The 15,950-nt window shown below is 47.7% G+C and overlaps 1 protein-coding gene and 1 pseudogene across 1 annotated transcript in view; both read right to left on the bottom strand.

The window, feature by feature from the left end:
- The window catches only part of LOC138505118 (mucin-3A-like), a 1,277,237-nt gene that overhangs the window by 169,065 nt on the left and 1,092,222 nt on the right, over positions 1–15,950 (bottom strand). The gene's annotated exons all lie outside the window — the stretch shown is intronic.
- On the bottom strand, positions 9,845–9,962 carry LOC138505176 (5S ribosomal RNA; annotated as a pseudogene).

Here is a 15,950-nt window from a genome sequence, read left to right as displayed (position 1 = left end):
CACTACTGAGCTGAAGTACAGCCATCTTGTATTAAAAATCACACCTGAAATGGTTTGTAGGGCGAAAAGGCCTCTGTTTATGCAGTTGCCTCTCCTTGTAGGAATCTGAGTTTGGAGAAATGTTAGAATTACTGCTTAATCTGGAAAGACTATTTAAACTACATACTATTTTAGGAATGTAGTCTTTGCTCAAGGAGATGCACCAAGTTTTGTATATGTTACAGAATGTTCGAAAAGAAGAGTTATTGCAGCACCTCCTGGCCTGGTACAGACTGGTGAAGCATGATTAGCTTTTTCTGATGTACATGCACATTCTTGGATAACCGCAAATATCTATGCATTTAGCAAACACTTGTTAAATGCAAATGTAATGTAACCTATGAGTAGGATTTGTTAATGTACGCCCATAGTGAGGAGTATATATGGAGCTGAACCTGCTTAATAAACAATAACTTTTTTCGCTGGGAGTGCTATGGGTATGGAGTTCTTCCATCGTTTGCAAGAGCAGACCTCCGGTCAGAGGTCCATTTCCAGACAAGATTACCTGGGGTGGACGTAACAGTTGGTGCCAAGAAGACTCGGTTGAAGGAAAAATGCAGTTTGCTGCTGCTGATTGAAGACACCTGCTTCGAAACAGGACTTTGTTCTCAATGTTATGTTATGTTGATTTATACCATGCACTGCTACCACCCAAGGGAAGTCTCCAGAGGCTCACGTGGCTCTGCAGGAAAAGAGGGCTGGGTGTGATAGTGGGGATAGGATAGGTTCAGAACCAGGAGGAACTGGAGCCTGTGAGCGTTGTCTTTCGTGTGTGAGTTGGTTCGAGAGGCACTGTGTGCTGTAACCGTTTGGGTAGGAATCAGTGCATTGGACGTGTGCTAGTGTTTGTGTTGGGTGCCTGTGTGTTGTGTGATGTTATGGTGGGGCTTGCAGTCATGCACACTGGTTAGATGTATCCATAAGGGGTCCAGAGTCGCAGATGGCTGTGAATTTATTGACTATGCAGGGGTGTTCCCTCTAGTGTTTTCCAGCGTCTCAGATTTGGTAGGGTGCGAACATTCGATTATTCTCTGTGTTTGCGTGTAGTGGTTGTTGGAGGAGCAGGAAGCGGGGAAATGGGTTAGTAGGTAGGGTTTATTTGGCAATGCCTCTGGCTTGAGTCTTGTTGCCGCTTGATGTGATCTACCAAAGTTCTTGGTTGTGGTACGTCAGGCCAATCTCACCTCTTCTCCAGGACTGGAGGCTGACTTCCCCAGCAGGTTTGGTGGCAGAAGGTTGGTTTTAGAATTATAATTGGTTATTTATAACACACTTTATACTGAGAGGTTACTAAGTGCGGACCAATGGATCAAACTGGTGTTGCTCTGCATCGTCTTGCTTCCAAGGCGAGCACATTGCCCCTGAGCTATCCTCCTTTTACCTAGTGTGTACATAGGGCTCAGCTCTGTCCTATTCCGAGGCTTTCCAATTGGTGATTCGTACGGTACTCTTTTGGCTAACTTTGGGTGGTTGGGTCTTGCATTGGTTATGGTGAAACACGGTTCAGCACTACTGAGTGGGGCCAACTAGAGGCCATGGGCCTTTGGGGTGGCTAAGGAGCATAGTTGGCTCCGGGCAGGGAGGTTTGGAATATGTGGCTAACTATCTTAGAGACCCTTTGGTGTGAATACAGCAGAAGTAGGACAACACCTAGGATTGGGACAAAGTAGTAATGGGCAAACCGCTAGATTGGAGACACAGCAGTGGTAGGGAAACTCGAAGAACTGGAACACAGTGCTAGGGGAGGACACGTGGAGTAGGAAGCAACAGCAATGTGAGAAAATGCCTACATTGGAGACAAAAGTAAATGCACAACACCTAGATTTGAGATACATGGAAGGGAAAGGGAAAAACCTTTAAATTGTAGACAAACGCAAAACACCTACAAATTGGTGCACAGCAGTGATTGGAAAACAACTTACTAGCTGGCTAACCTTGGTATGCTATGGTATGCAGGTAAGAGGAGTGGTAGGGCTCTATTCCAGTAGAAGGGCGTTTCTGGAAAACAGCAATTGCTGTACTCCCCATCAAGACCGCACAATATCAAGGAGGGAAGCAATTAATCAAGCAGGTAAGGGTGAACACCAAAAGTGCTTGTTCTTGTCTGTGGGATTGATAGTTCCTTAAGAAATCCTGAGTATGTTTAATAAGGGTTTCACATGTGGGTGGTCTCAATATCCGCTGGCCGCAATTTCTCTCCACAACGACTTGGTCATCCTTCTCTTCTTGGTCCAATAGCAGGAGACTAACATTGGGAGCAGAGAGTAGTTCATACATAAAGTGCTTGAGCAAACACTTTCCAAACCAGTCATCTGACACATCAGACAGTGGGCACGGCCCCATGTGTAATTATGAGCAGCCTGCATTGTCAATGGGTTAATAAAAGGAATATTCAGTGGCACAATAATACCATCATCCATTCAAATGCCCTATTACTGAGTCCAGGCTTCCACATAAGGTGTGTACCAGGGCTTTTTACACATGAAAATCTTGTAAATACGACAGCTTTATTTTCCTGTGTACATTTACACATGCGTTTAGAGCAAGGGCAGTACAAAGGTCAGGTTACTTGACAGAACACTGCTCACTGTGCTTAGAGAGGCTCAGCTTCACCTCACTGATGATGCCCAACAAGGCTGAAACCCGTGTATGGGGTTGCTGATGGTACTCTTGTTCAGAGAGGAATTGCCATAGCATTTCGGTGCTGGACTGCCCTTGTGGGCGGGACAAAGACTGATATGCAAATGGATATTTCCCATCTGTGAAGGTACAGTGAGCAAAAAGCAATGGCTGCGAACTCTCAATGTGGTTAATAACCACTGAACAGGTTATCATGCCTTGTTCTTTCGAGAGAGGGGCGCCTGCTACCTCTTTTGTATTGTAGAACACAGAAGATGTCTTGATTTTTATCTACATGGTTGTAATTGCAAGCCGTGGATAAAAGCCTCTGAAACAGAATGGATTTCTGTGGAGCCTTTCAAAAAGAGAAACTGCACATTACGATACGATAAAAGGAATGGTTTATTTCCATTTAGCTTCTGCTGTGTTGCTGTTCATGGAGCAAAAAGAAACACTGTGCATACTTATTTTCCTAGTTTTTTAGGATTGTAAAATTAATAAGATGGAAAACTCAGTTGCAATTGAGAATTAATATTTTGTAACAAATCATGCTCGTTTCCCCAGTGAAAGCAAACCAGTATTGCACAAATGTATTTTTCAGTGTTCCTGTGCTGTGTGGCCATAATCATGCACAGGCAGATCATTTTTATGTACGGTCTAGTTTACATCCGTTCAACCTTGCAGTCAAATTGAGTACATCATTATAAATGATCAGTGGCAGCAGAGTCTTTGTTCAAGGGTGAGTGATGGTCATTACACCAATCACAGGTGTTCTATCCTCTCTCCAATCTTCAAGACTACAATTAAAACATCAAAAACCTGACTCTCCAGGAAGTGCAAGAGCTGTTCAAAAACAAACGAATGAAAGTTACATTTGTAATTAAAACAGAAACTCAGCAAAACCTGTCCCTGTGATAATCCAGATAGGTATATAACTATGTAGCGCTTTATACATGGTTCGTCCAACATCTAGAGACACTGATTAATATACCTCAGTCGATACTCAGTTGACCGACCTCTGAAGGATGTTGCCAATAAGATAGCTCAGCCGGTTGAGCACTCGCTGCGATCTGGGCATGAGCTGTAGGTTGCAGGTTCGAATCCCGGCAAGGCCAACTCAGCATTTCATCCTTTCAGGGTCTATAAAGTAGTACCGACTTCGGTTTGGTGATAATTGTGATAAATATGTTCCATGTACAGCGCTTTGCCAAAAGCGCTATATAAATAACCATTTGACCATGAGATTAGATACAGAATTTAGCATGGAGTCCTGGCCTCTCTGCGATGTTGTATCATAATATTGGCATACCATTAGGTAGTAATAGCTCCAGGAAATGAGGACTTTCATTAAACATCAAAATACAATCCTGCTATTGAACCTAAAAATGCACAATACAATTCATGCTTGCTATACCATGTGATTGGCTAGTTTTTGTGTTTTCAACATTTCATTATATACAGAAGAGATCAAATGGCTAGACCTTACAGAAATAATGAAAGGTGTATTCAGTCACAATTCAGAAAGCTGATGCATAGTAATGATTTCCATATAGTTTTTGCACACGTCGGCTGGATGTCACATACATTTTACTCTCTTGCAACGGCGAAACATCATTTTTACTCTTAAAATCACATTTACGCTCAAAGTTTAAAAATAGGGAGTAAAATACTCCCACTTCGATATCTTATCTGAAGCACTGACTGAGTCCTATGAATGGGAAAAAGTAGACTCTGTGGTGGAAATGCAGAGGATAAACAAAGCAAAAGTTTCAGCTGTGCAATCCCGTGCCAGTACATTATGGAAAAGGGTGGCAGAGAAAAGAGATAAAACAAGGAATGAGAAAATGGTGGAAAAGAACAAGTTTCTTACCAACTGGTAACGTTCTTTCGATTGGATGTTCCTCCAACGTATTCCTCCTCTTTCATGATGTATTCCATCAGCTTCAGCTGCTTCGGAAAACATTTTCGGCAGAGGGCGTCGATGTCGTCAAGTTGATGGTCTCTCGAAGGCCTCCGTCGAGGGCGACGTCATCGGGTGTATAAGTAGCACGCGTGGCGGCCCCCGTTGACCTCAGTTGTTTTTTCCCCCTTTCATTATCGATTTTCCACTGTGCCGGTAGACAGGTATTTATGTATTTTGCCTTGCGAGAGTTGGAGTGTCAATAGCCTGGGAAAAATCTACAGAGAGGTAGGTTGGGAGGGCGATGAGGAATACGTTGGAGGAAAATCCAATCGAAAGAACGTTACCAGTTGGTAAGTAACTTGTTCTTCGAGTGGATTGTGTCCTCCAAAGTATTCCTCATCTTTGATAGACTCCCAAAGCAGTAAGGGTAATTCTTATGGAGGAGGGATTAGATTTTTTTTTTATTTTTTATTTTATTTTCAGATGGCTGAGTATAGGACTGCACTACCAACATTTAACTCCTTAGATTGGGAAGCATCTAGGTTGTAGAATTTTGAAAAAGTATGCAGCGATGACCAAGTCGCTGCTTCACAAATGGACCTTATAGGAACACCTTTATAAGGCTGTAGACTAAGCGATGCCCTTGGTAGAATGAGCCCTTAAACCTTCTGGTGGGTCTTTTCCCGCCAGTCTGTAGCATTCCGAAAAGCAAAGCACAATCCAGCGTGATATTGTCTGTTTTGCTACTGATTGACCCAATCTTTTTCCTGTGTAGCCAATAAACAGTTGGTTGTCCAATCTAAGAAAGCCTAGAGATATAAAAGCTTAAAGCTCTTCTTGGATCCAACCTGTGTAATCTTTCCTACTCCTTACTAGGATGGGGTGGAGGATAGAATGCACGTAATACAATTTTTTGATTTAAGTGGAACTCAGATACCACTTTTGGTAAAAATGAGGGTTTAACCTTCAACACAACCCTGTCCTTATAGAACACAGTATAGGGTGGCACAGAAGACAGTGCCTGCAATTCGCTCACTCTTCTTGCAGATGTTAAAGCAACTAGGAAAGTAGTTTTCCATGTTAGCAATCTTAATGGACACGTGTGCAAAGGCTCAAAAGGAGCACACATTAAGAATTTTAGGACCAAATTGAGATCCCAAATCGGTACTTGAAATGGGTGAGGAGGAAACACATTAGGGAGTCCTTTTAAAAATTGTACAATCAAAGGAATTTTGAAATAGGAGCATTCTTCCGACGAGCGCTTGAAGATGGAAAGCGCCGCAAGATAACCTTTAATGGTTCTAACATTCAGACCTCTATGTGCTAGGGTCAGAAGAAAAGATAGTACTTCTGTAATAGAACATAGAAAAGGATCGACATTCTTTTCTCTGCACCAGTTGCAAAACTTTTTCCAACGGCAACGGTATAGAGACTTTGTTGCTGGTGGTCTTGCCGAAAGCAACAACTCCATAACGTCATCTGGAAGGTTGCAATCCCTGTAGCTCAGCCTTTCAGATACAAAGCATGAAGGTTCAGCGTTTTGACCTCTGGGTGGAGAATCTGACCCTCCATTTGAGAGAGAAGGTTCTCTCTCCGAGGAAGACGTACTGGAGGACAGATGGACATGTCTAGAAGGTCCGGGTACCACGTTCTCCTGGCCCAATCCGGGGCAATTAGGATCATGCGGCTCCCGAACCGTCTCAGTCTCCTGATGACCTGAGGAATGACACGAATCGGAGGGAAGTCATACAATAGTGGGAAATTCCACTCCACCACGAACGCGTCCCCCAGTGCTCCTCTCGGGGGAAATTCCCTTGAGCAATACCTTTCGCACTTTCGGTTGATACCGGTCGCAAATAGGTCTACCTGAGAGGTTCCCCAAAGGGCGAAGATCTCTAGAATGACTTTCTGAGCCAGTTCCCATTCGTGGGACACTGCTCTGCCTGCTCAGAGCATCTGCCGTCATTCTCTTGCCCGGCTAGGTGAACTGCCGTTAAAGAGATTCCTTCGAGTTGCCCAATACCAGAGCTGCATTGCCTCTCTGCACAGAGGTAGTGACCCTACACCTCTTTTGTTTAGATAATGCATGGCCACTGTGTCGTCCCTCATTATTAGGACAGTCTTCACTCTGACAGATGGCAGGAAAAGCCTTCAGCGCTAGTCGGATTGCTCTCAGCTCCAAAAGATTGATATGTAGTCTGGACTCAGATGGAGTCCAACAACCGCTTATTGTCAGATCGTTGGCATGAGCTCCCCACCCCATGAGTGAGGCATCCGTCACTACTGTAATCCCCAGCCATGGTTGCCAAAAGGGTTCTTTCAGAATATTCTCTGAACAAGTCCACCATAGAAGATCCTGATAAACCTTGTTCGGAATCTGGAGAAGATCTGTCATTCGACCTGAGAACTGGGACCATTGAGTCTTTAGAGCCCATTGAAGGGATCTCATTCTCAGGCGTGCCTCTGGCACCAGAAAAATGCATGATGCCATGAGGCCAAGCAACCTTAAGAAGTCGTAAGCCTGACGATTTTGGGCGTTTTGGAATTTGGAAACCATCTGAAGAAAGTCTTCAGCCCTCGAACTGGGAGGCAAGCTCTTTCCTAGGGATGTGTCTAACACAGCTCCTAAATATTGGAGCCGTTGAGAAGGTGTCATTTGTGACTTCTTGAAATTGAGGGAGAAGCCCAGACTGTGGAGGAAGTGTCAGGTAACTTTCAGGTGATCCAGTGCCTGTTCGGCAGATCGTGCTCTGATCAACCAATCATACAGATAGGGGTAGACATGAATCCCCCCCTCTCCTGAGGTGTGCTGCCACTACTACCATCAATTTGGTGAAGACCTTCGGGGCAGAGGTCAATCCGAATGGAAGGACTCGAAACTGATAATGTGAGTCGGCAACCATGAACCTCAGGTATTTTCTGTGCTTGAGATGAATCGGCACATGAAAATAAGCATCCTGTAGGTCCAATGACACCAACCAGTCCTGAAGCTGAAGGGACTGAAGGATCTGAGAAAGAGTGACCATCTTGAACTTGTCCTTCCTGAGGAACTTGTTCAAGTTTCTTAAGTCCAGGATGGGTCTCAGTCCTCTGTCCTTTTTGGGGATCAAAAAATATGGGGAGTACCATCCCATGTTCCTCTCCACTGCAGGTACCGGTTCTATAGCACCTTTCTCCAGCAGGGTTAGAACTTCCTGCTGTAGGAGCGGGTCCGGAAACTTCAAAGGGTGTCTCCCTGGTGGATTGCTTTGAGGTTGCGTTAGAAAAGGAAGACGGTAACCTTGGGCTATTCTTTCTAGAGCCCAAACATCTGAAGTAATGGCTCGCCATTATTTCAGATTCTGTGACAGCCTGCCTCCTACAGGTGTTTAGTGATGCAAGTCCTCGAAGTGGTTTTGTAGTGGTTGCTGCAGCCGCTGATGGCAAAGAGGCTGTAGCTGGGGCTGGCTTTGCACGTTTTGCTCGTCCACCGCGAGTGGCCTTTCTTTGGCCCCTCCGACTGGCTGTTCCTCTTGTTCTTCCATATGAGTAGTAACGATAGGATCATCCCCTCCAAGATTCATTTGCCGCACGAAAGGGCTGAGGTTGCCTGATAGCAACTCCCAACGACTTGGCAGCGGCCTTTGAGGTCTGCAACCTCTCAAGGCTCTCGTCAGCCTTGCTGCCAAAAAGGTGAGACCCATCAAAGGACATGTTCAGAAGACTGTTCTATATGTCTGGTGCAAAACCTGACTTCCGTAACCATGCAAGTCTATGCATTACTGCGCTAGTAGCCATGGACCTGCTCACACTATCAACAGTGTCCAAACCAGATTCTAGGGATTCCTGCATAGCTTCCTTTCCATCTCTAACAATGGCTAGGAATCCTTCCCTTTCTTCCCCTTCTGGTATGTGCTCCGCCGCCATTGCAATGCACTCCCAAAGAGTGTACGAAAACTTTTGCCAAGGCACAAGTGGAGTTGGCTAATTTTAATGCCATGCTCTCAGCTGAAAATACCTTCCGCGCCCAGCCATCCACGCGTTTATCGTCCCTGTCTGGAAGGATAGACGGGTACGTAAGTTTGTTAGAAGCTGTATGACCAAACCTTCGGGAGTGGGATGTTTAGACAGATAGCCGGGGTCACTACTGGCAGGGCGGTATGTTGAAGTAAGGGCTTTATTCACTGGAGGAATAGAATCCAGCGTCTCCCAATTTTTGGCCACCCTATTTTGTAAGGCCACATGGAAAGGCAGAATTGGGTCTTCAGTAGGAACATGGTCCAGTATGTCCAAGATCATCTTGGACAAATTGGGCTGTAGGCCTGGCCCAGCCCAAATAATCTGCTACCTTAGTCATTAACTGACGGTATGATGGGTTTGCATGTTCACCTGGCTCTGATCTACCAAATTCATTTTCTGGGGACGTATCAATACCACTTGCATTGTGTAATGATTCAACCAAATCCTTCATCCTGCTTTCCTCAGAAATCAGGCATTCAGGAACATTTGGAGTACCAAATTCACGCCCAAAAGGTACATTTTCTTCATCAGATCTTTCTTGTTCCCCAAAAATTGAGGTCAAAGATTTGAAAAACTCCTTCCTAGGCAGAGGCTTGAAAACCTTCTCTGGAGAAGGTAAAGGAGGAGTGCTAATGGGTCCTGAATGCAACCAAGGTGTTTTAGCCTTTTCTTTCTCTCTTCCTAGCTGATCTTGTCGAGCTGGAAGTTTCGGCGTTGAGGGCTTTGGCATCGACAAAGGTGTCGATAATGTCGATGTAGTACCCAACTTCGACGGCATCGGCTTTGAGGGCGTCGAGGCACTCTTCGAGGTATGTTCGGTCTCAGACGGCGTCGGTGACATCGAGCGGTCGACTCGACTGATCTTTTTCACTCGACGTCCTAGAAGGTTCTCCATCCTTCCTCCTTCGATCACCCGGGCTCGAGGGAGCGCGAGTGTCGGAGTGATAACGCTCCCGGCCGGCTTCCGAGAAAGGCGCGGACCGAGGCTTCGCTTTCTCGAACACCTCCATCATTTTTACTCTAAATGCTTCCCATTCCTCGGATGATGAATGTTTTGTGGGACATTTCATCCTTTTTGGGATTCGTCCGAAGACAAAGTGGAGGGGGATCTGTGGCATTATTTCTTTGATTTTTTCGTCGAAGACGAGCGATGGGAACCGCTTCGGGACCTAGACAGGTGCCTTTCACGTCGAGGAGATTTCTCCTCACGGGACTTCGACTCTAGAAGCTTTTCGGTCGGATTTACGACCTACCTGCAGTTTTCCCCTACTCTCTCGCAAGGTTTGCCTACAGCACCTAGTATTCCCAGGCGGTCTCCCATCCAAGTACTAACCAGGCTGACCCTGCTTAGCTTCAGAGATCGGACGAGATCGAGCGCATTCAGGGTGGTATGGCCATAGGCCTTTCCCTGTCATCGCTTGACACTTCGTACAGGCCTCCATATCGTGGCCTTCTCCAAGGCACCATAAGCACTCTCGGTGCAGATCGGTAATTGACATTTTTGAGGCACACGATTTCGGGGTCGTGGTCGGCGTCGATGACAAAGACATATTTCGTTATTTATTCTTTCTTCACAGAATTTAAGGTGCGCCAAATCTCCGAAGCAACGTACACTGCGGAAAAACTGAACTAAGGCCAATGAGCGCCGCGCGTGCTACTTATACACCCGATGACGTCACCCTCGACAGAGGCCTTCGAGGGACCATCGACTCGACATCGATGCACGGCGCCCTCTGCCAAAAATGTTTTCCGAAGCAGCTGAAGCTGATGGAATACATCAAAGATTAGGAATATGTTGGAGGACAATCCACTCGAAACACAAATTAGAAAGCTATTGCAGCGATGCGTCTGTCAGCCTAGCAAAACCTCATCCATATGGTCCTAATGACTACCACAGATCAGGGGTAGGTCATCCTCCAGCATTCCTTTTGTAGACTCACACTGTGGGGCCAGCCTGCAAGAAGAGATCGCTGGTGATCGCTTCACCAGAGCAGGCACCATCACCATGTGTGAAACTTGAAATGCAGTAATGTCTGACCCCCAACTCTCCAGCTAGCACCGTGGGATATAAGAGTTCTTTGACTCGCAGACAGGCTGCTTGAAAAACCAACAACAAAATGCATTTTCATTTATGATACATTGCAGATCAGAATTCACAGTGAAAAAGGAAAACCTATTTTAAATACAGAAACAGGGATGAAGACTCACTCTCACTTCATTCAAGAACAGCAGCATAGCAATGGTGCTGGCTCAAAGGACCTCGCTCACGTTAGGCATAGTAAATGCTTACCCAAGAACAGAGTACATTATGCAACCGACAGGTTGGATTTTTAAATTTTTTATTTTGAATATTTATAAACCGCTCTTGACAGACTTAACCGTATAGTGGCGCAGCTGGAAATTAAATATTGACTAAAGCAGACTATAGCTAAAAACAAATTCAAAGAGTGGCCATCGTCATATGACTATTCTATTATCTAAATAGGAACGTTTTTAGTGCCATAAGGAATTGATAGAGTCTCCAGTGCCCTGATCTATCTTGGAATGCTATGCCACAATTTTGGGCCAAAAACAGCAAATCTTCTATCACCCCTTGAGACAAAGACAGATGAAGTAGATGAAGTAATACTCGATAACAGCTGTTCTTTTGTTAATAAGCACCTTAGAGGTTGATAGCAGCTAATCGTATCCCTCAGGTATACTGGTGCCGATCTGTTTAAAGAGAAGGCACGCCACTTCAAATTTGATATGCTCTTTCACTGCCAGCCAAAGAAGAGCTCAGCGAGATGGAGATACAGGAGCCGATTTACTCAGCCTGCAGACCAATCTGACTGCCACATTCTGGCCCCTTTGAAGTCTATGAAGTTGTTTAGCTAGAAGTCTACCGTAGTGAAGGTGGGCATTGATTAAGGCCCCCACCTTTGTTGCGTGATCTTCGTCTGGAATATATGGCAAAACAAAACCTGCCATGGCAGTCTCAAAGAGTAGAAAATTGCGTGTACCATAGCTCCTACTTAGCCTTCACTACCAAGATAGTCTTGCCAAATACATCCCAGATTTTTTTACCCTGGATGCATAGCCCAACTTTACACCCAAAAGATTGGGACCAGACAATTCTTTGAAGGCTGTGAGTAGACGTCTAGGTCCAAACAGGACAAAATCTGTTTTGGACACATTCAGTTGGAGCTGATTAGTAGACATTCACTCGCTGACATCTTCCAGGCAATGTTTAACCCTAGTGACGGTTTCCTCAAAGTTATCAATTCTGATGAAGGTCTGGGTATGGTCAGCATAGGAATGATAGCTCATCCTGGGACGCCTCAAGATCTCCATCAACGGTTGAAGGTATAAATTAAAGAGTAGTGGTGACAGTGAGGACATTATAAGTTACTCACTGTAGTGACTAACCTACTCTTAGTCCATAGTCCCCTTTCCTCCTGCATGTGCGTCCCTCGCGAGAGACGGAACCTTTTTCACCAGAAAAATAATCTTCCCCTCTTAATCTAGAGGCGTGGCCCTGGGAGCATGAGCTGCCCTGACTCCGCCCTCCTGCACCACAACTCAGTCCCCAAAGACGCATCGACAATAGATTTACCATTGCCTAATGACACCAGATTATTAGGGGGGAGGATGGTGGGACGTATGGAGGAAAGGGGACTATGGACTAAGAGTATGTTGGTCACTACGGTGAGTAACTTATAATTACTCTTATGTCCAGTCTCCTTTCCTCCATACTGCATGGGCAATTACAACTGAATGTAGCCCTAGGGTGGAGAGGAGACCCTCCTTAAGCAAACAGGTTCCAGAGAACCGCCTGTCCGAAAGCCACATCTGACCTGGAGCCGGCATCCAAACAGTAATGCTTGCAGAAAGCCGATGGAGTGGCCCATGTGGCCGCCCTGCTTATGACCTGCTTGGGGACATGGCACTGAAAAGCGATGGCCATTGCCTTAGCCCTGACCGCGTGGGCATGCATGTAGGCCAGAAGGGGTCTATGCTGGCCCTCGTACGCTTCCTTGATAGCAGAGACCATCCAGCGGGAGATGGAGGCTTTTGAAGCCTGATAGCCTGGCGCCTCCAAAAGTGAGGAATAGGGCATCTGACTTGTGGAATCCCTTGGTCCTGTCCAGGTAGAATTTCAGGGCATGCCTGACATCTAGGCAGTGAGAACTCTGAGGCTCGTCCTTCGGCTCAGCAAAGAATGTGGGAAGGACGATCTCCTTTAGGTGAAAGGCTGATGGCACTTTAGGTAGAAATGCCATATGGGTCCACAGGACCACCATATCCTTGTGAAAGGTAGTGTACGGTTCTGAGGCGACTAAGGCCTGGATCTCGCTGACCCTGCGCGCTGAAGTAAGGCCGACTAGTAGGGCCGTCTTGATGGTGACTAGCCTGATGTCCGCAGACGCCATAGCCTCAAGCGGCTTGTGCGCAAGGGCACCCAAAACTAGGTTCACATCCCACACGGGGTGTGGCTTCCTGATGGGCGGGTAGAGTCTAGCAAGTCCGGCCAGGTATCTCCTGACAATCGGGTTGGAGGTGGAGAAGACCCCTTCCTCTGAATTCCTGTAGGCCCCAATGGCTGTGAGGTATGTGCGGCAGGTGTCCACCTGCACGTGAGTGGGCCCAGTGGCAGAACCTGGCCCATTTACTTTTATACTGGGCTGTGATAGCCGTGCTCCTAGCCCCTTGTATGATTTCCAGATTGGCCTGGGATAGGTTGAGGTGGCTGAGCGTCACCTGCTCAGGAACCACGCTGTGAGGGTCAGCTTCTGAGGGGCAGGGTGGACGACCCTGCCCTGCCTGTTGTGTCAGAAAATGTGCTGGGCCCGTTGGGAGGTGGATTGGAGGGACCTCCAAGAGGCTAAGCTGCTCCGAGAACCATGGCCTGGCGCCACAGAGCTTTCAGAATGACATTTTGCTGGTTAGTCTCCTTGAACTTGCAAAGCACTCTGCGAGTCAGTGGAGTGGTGGAAGGCGTAGGCTGACATGCCGTTAAACTGGATCCATAAGGCATCGCCAAGGGAGCCTAGGCCCTGCCGCTGCCAGGAGGCGAATTGGGGGCACTTCTTGTTGTGCCTGGAGGCAAAGAGATCCACCTGGGGGAGGCCCCATCTGTGGACGATCTCCTGTGCAACAAGCTTGTTTAGCCGCCACTCTTAGTTGTCCGCTCCCAACCTGCTGAGCCTGTACACTTCCAGGTTGGCTTCCCCCAGAAGGTGGACTGCCGTGAGGAAGATCTCGTTCTCCAAGGCCCATTCCCACATGTTGATTACCAGTCTGCACAGGGGAGGAGACCTGGTCCCCCCTTGCTTGTTGATGTAGTACAAACTGGTCGAGTTGTCTGTCTGGATGAGGACAACCCTTCCTTTGAGACGTGGGAGGAAGGCTCTGAGTGCTAACACGATGGCGTTCAGTTCCAGCCAATTGATGTGGTAACCTTGTTCCTGACGGTACCACATGCCGTGGACAGAGATCCTCCAGGGTGGTTCCCCAGCCCTCGAGGGAAGAGTCTGTGGTAATAGCCACCTGCGGGACGGGGGCCTGAAGGGCTTGCCCGTCCGCAGGTTGCAGTCCTCATACTACCATGTGAGGTCCGTGTGGAGAGAAATGGGGATCTCGATTTCGGCCTGCGATCCCCTCTCCTGGTTCAACGACGCTGAGAGTAGAGCTGAATCCTTCTCATCCTGAGTCTTGTGTGGGGGACGACCAGCAGTAACGCTGCAAAAAGGCCCAGTAGATGCTGGTACCACCAAGCCGAAGTAGCACCTCGGCTGAGAAAGTGGAACGTGGCCCTCCTGATGGCCGAGATCTTGTCCTCCGAGGGGAAGATCCTCTCGGAGTGCGTGTCCCAGATGAGGCCCAGGAAGGTCAACGACTGTGGGTTGCAGTTCTGACTTCTGGTCTTGAAAAGCCCAGGTGGTGTAGCGTGTTCATCAGTGCTTGGGAGGAGTGGTGGACTGCTTCCTGAGATGTAGCCCTGACAAGTCCGTGTTCTAGGCAGGGATATATATGGAGGCCCTGAGCCCGTAGGAGGGCTGTCACCGTATTCATGAGTCCGGTAAAGACCCTGGGGGCCGAGTTTAGGCCAAAAGGGAGGACCTTGTACTGAAAACTGCATCCCATGATCCTGAACAGGAGGAAAGACCGATGGGGTTGCCAGATCGGGACATGCAAATAGGCGTCTTTCAGATCCAGGGAGCACATCCAGTCTTCTCTGCATAGTGTCTCTGCAATAAAAGCTGGCGTCACCATCTTGAACCTCTGGAGAGGTAAGGAGAGGTTGAGGGTGGAGAGGTCCAGTACAACTCTCAGGCCAGCCTGGCTCTTTTTCTGAATGGCAAAGATCCTGGAGTAGAAGCTCGAGCCCCGCTCGGAGGCTGGGACTTCCTCTACAGCCTGGCTCAGGACGAGTGACGAAATCTCTGCCAAAAGAGTTGCTGCCCCAACTTGCAGAAGAGGGGGAAAGGAGGGAGGAGAGGCAGTAATAGGTAGACGGTACCCCGCGGCTACTACTGACAGGATCCAGGGGTCCGCAAAGTTCTGTCGCCAGAAGTGTGCATGAAGAGCAAGCCTGCCCCCCACTGGCGACACGTGGACCCGAGTGGGTCCATTAGGACTTTTTACCCTCGGAGGTAGAGGCGGAGGAGGGGGACTGGAAAAAGCCCCCTCCCCCTTTTGATGCTTGCACCTTCTAGGGGTCGGAGAGCGTTCCGGCTGCCTAGACCTCCGTTCCTGGAAGCCACGGAAGCCTCCAGCTGAGCGGCCCTCATCAGAGTGTTGCTGAGACTGGAAGTACGCTTTGGGCGTGGCCTTTGTCAGAATGGATAAAGACTTAGCTGTCTAAGAGCTATTGTTCTTCTTGTCCAGCTCTTTGTCTGTGCTGGAGTGGAAGAGGTCACTCCTCTCGAAGGGCAGATCTAGAATATGTTCCTGAACATCGGAGTTGAACTTTGTTGCCCGGAGCAAGGCCATCCTTCTCATGTCCGTGGCAATACAGATGGCACGCCCAGAGGTATCGATGTGTGCCAGCGTGGACTCTATGATATCCTGCGCCAGAGCTTGGCCTCGGCTAAATCCGCCTTGAAACGTGATTGGCTGCGGATTTCCCGCCATAATCTCTGGTTTCGGGCTGCCAGCATGGTGTCTGCGTTGGGCTGTCACAGGTGCAAGGAAGCATTGGTATACAGCTTCTTACCGTTACCCTCCAAGGTTTTCTCCTACTTGCCTAACAGCGCCGTCGAAGAAGATGAGGACGACTGAGGTTTGGAGTACAGTGATGCCGCAGCGATCACCGAGGAGTGTGGCTGAGGATGGAAGGAGAGCAAGAGTGCATCCCCCTACATCTGCCTGTACTTGGCGTCCAGGCGGCGGTTGACTGGCTGGACGG

This window comes from Ambystoma mexicanum, chromosome 11, assembly GCF_040938575.1.
Source record: "Ambystoma mexicanum isolate Mex_15411 chromosome 11, UKY_AmexF1_1, whole genome shotgun sequence".
In the NCBI taxonomy this organism is placed as follows: domain Eukaryota; kingdom Metazoa; phylum Chordata; class Amphibia; order Caudata; family Ambystomatidae; genus Ambystoma; species Ambystoma mexicanum.
Note: the sequence above shows the minus strand (reverse complement) of the source record. Positions and strands in the feature narration are given on the sequence as shown.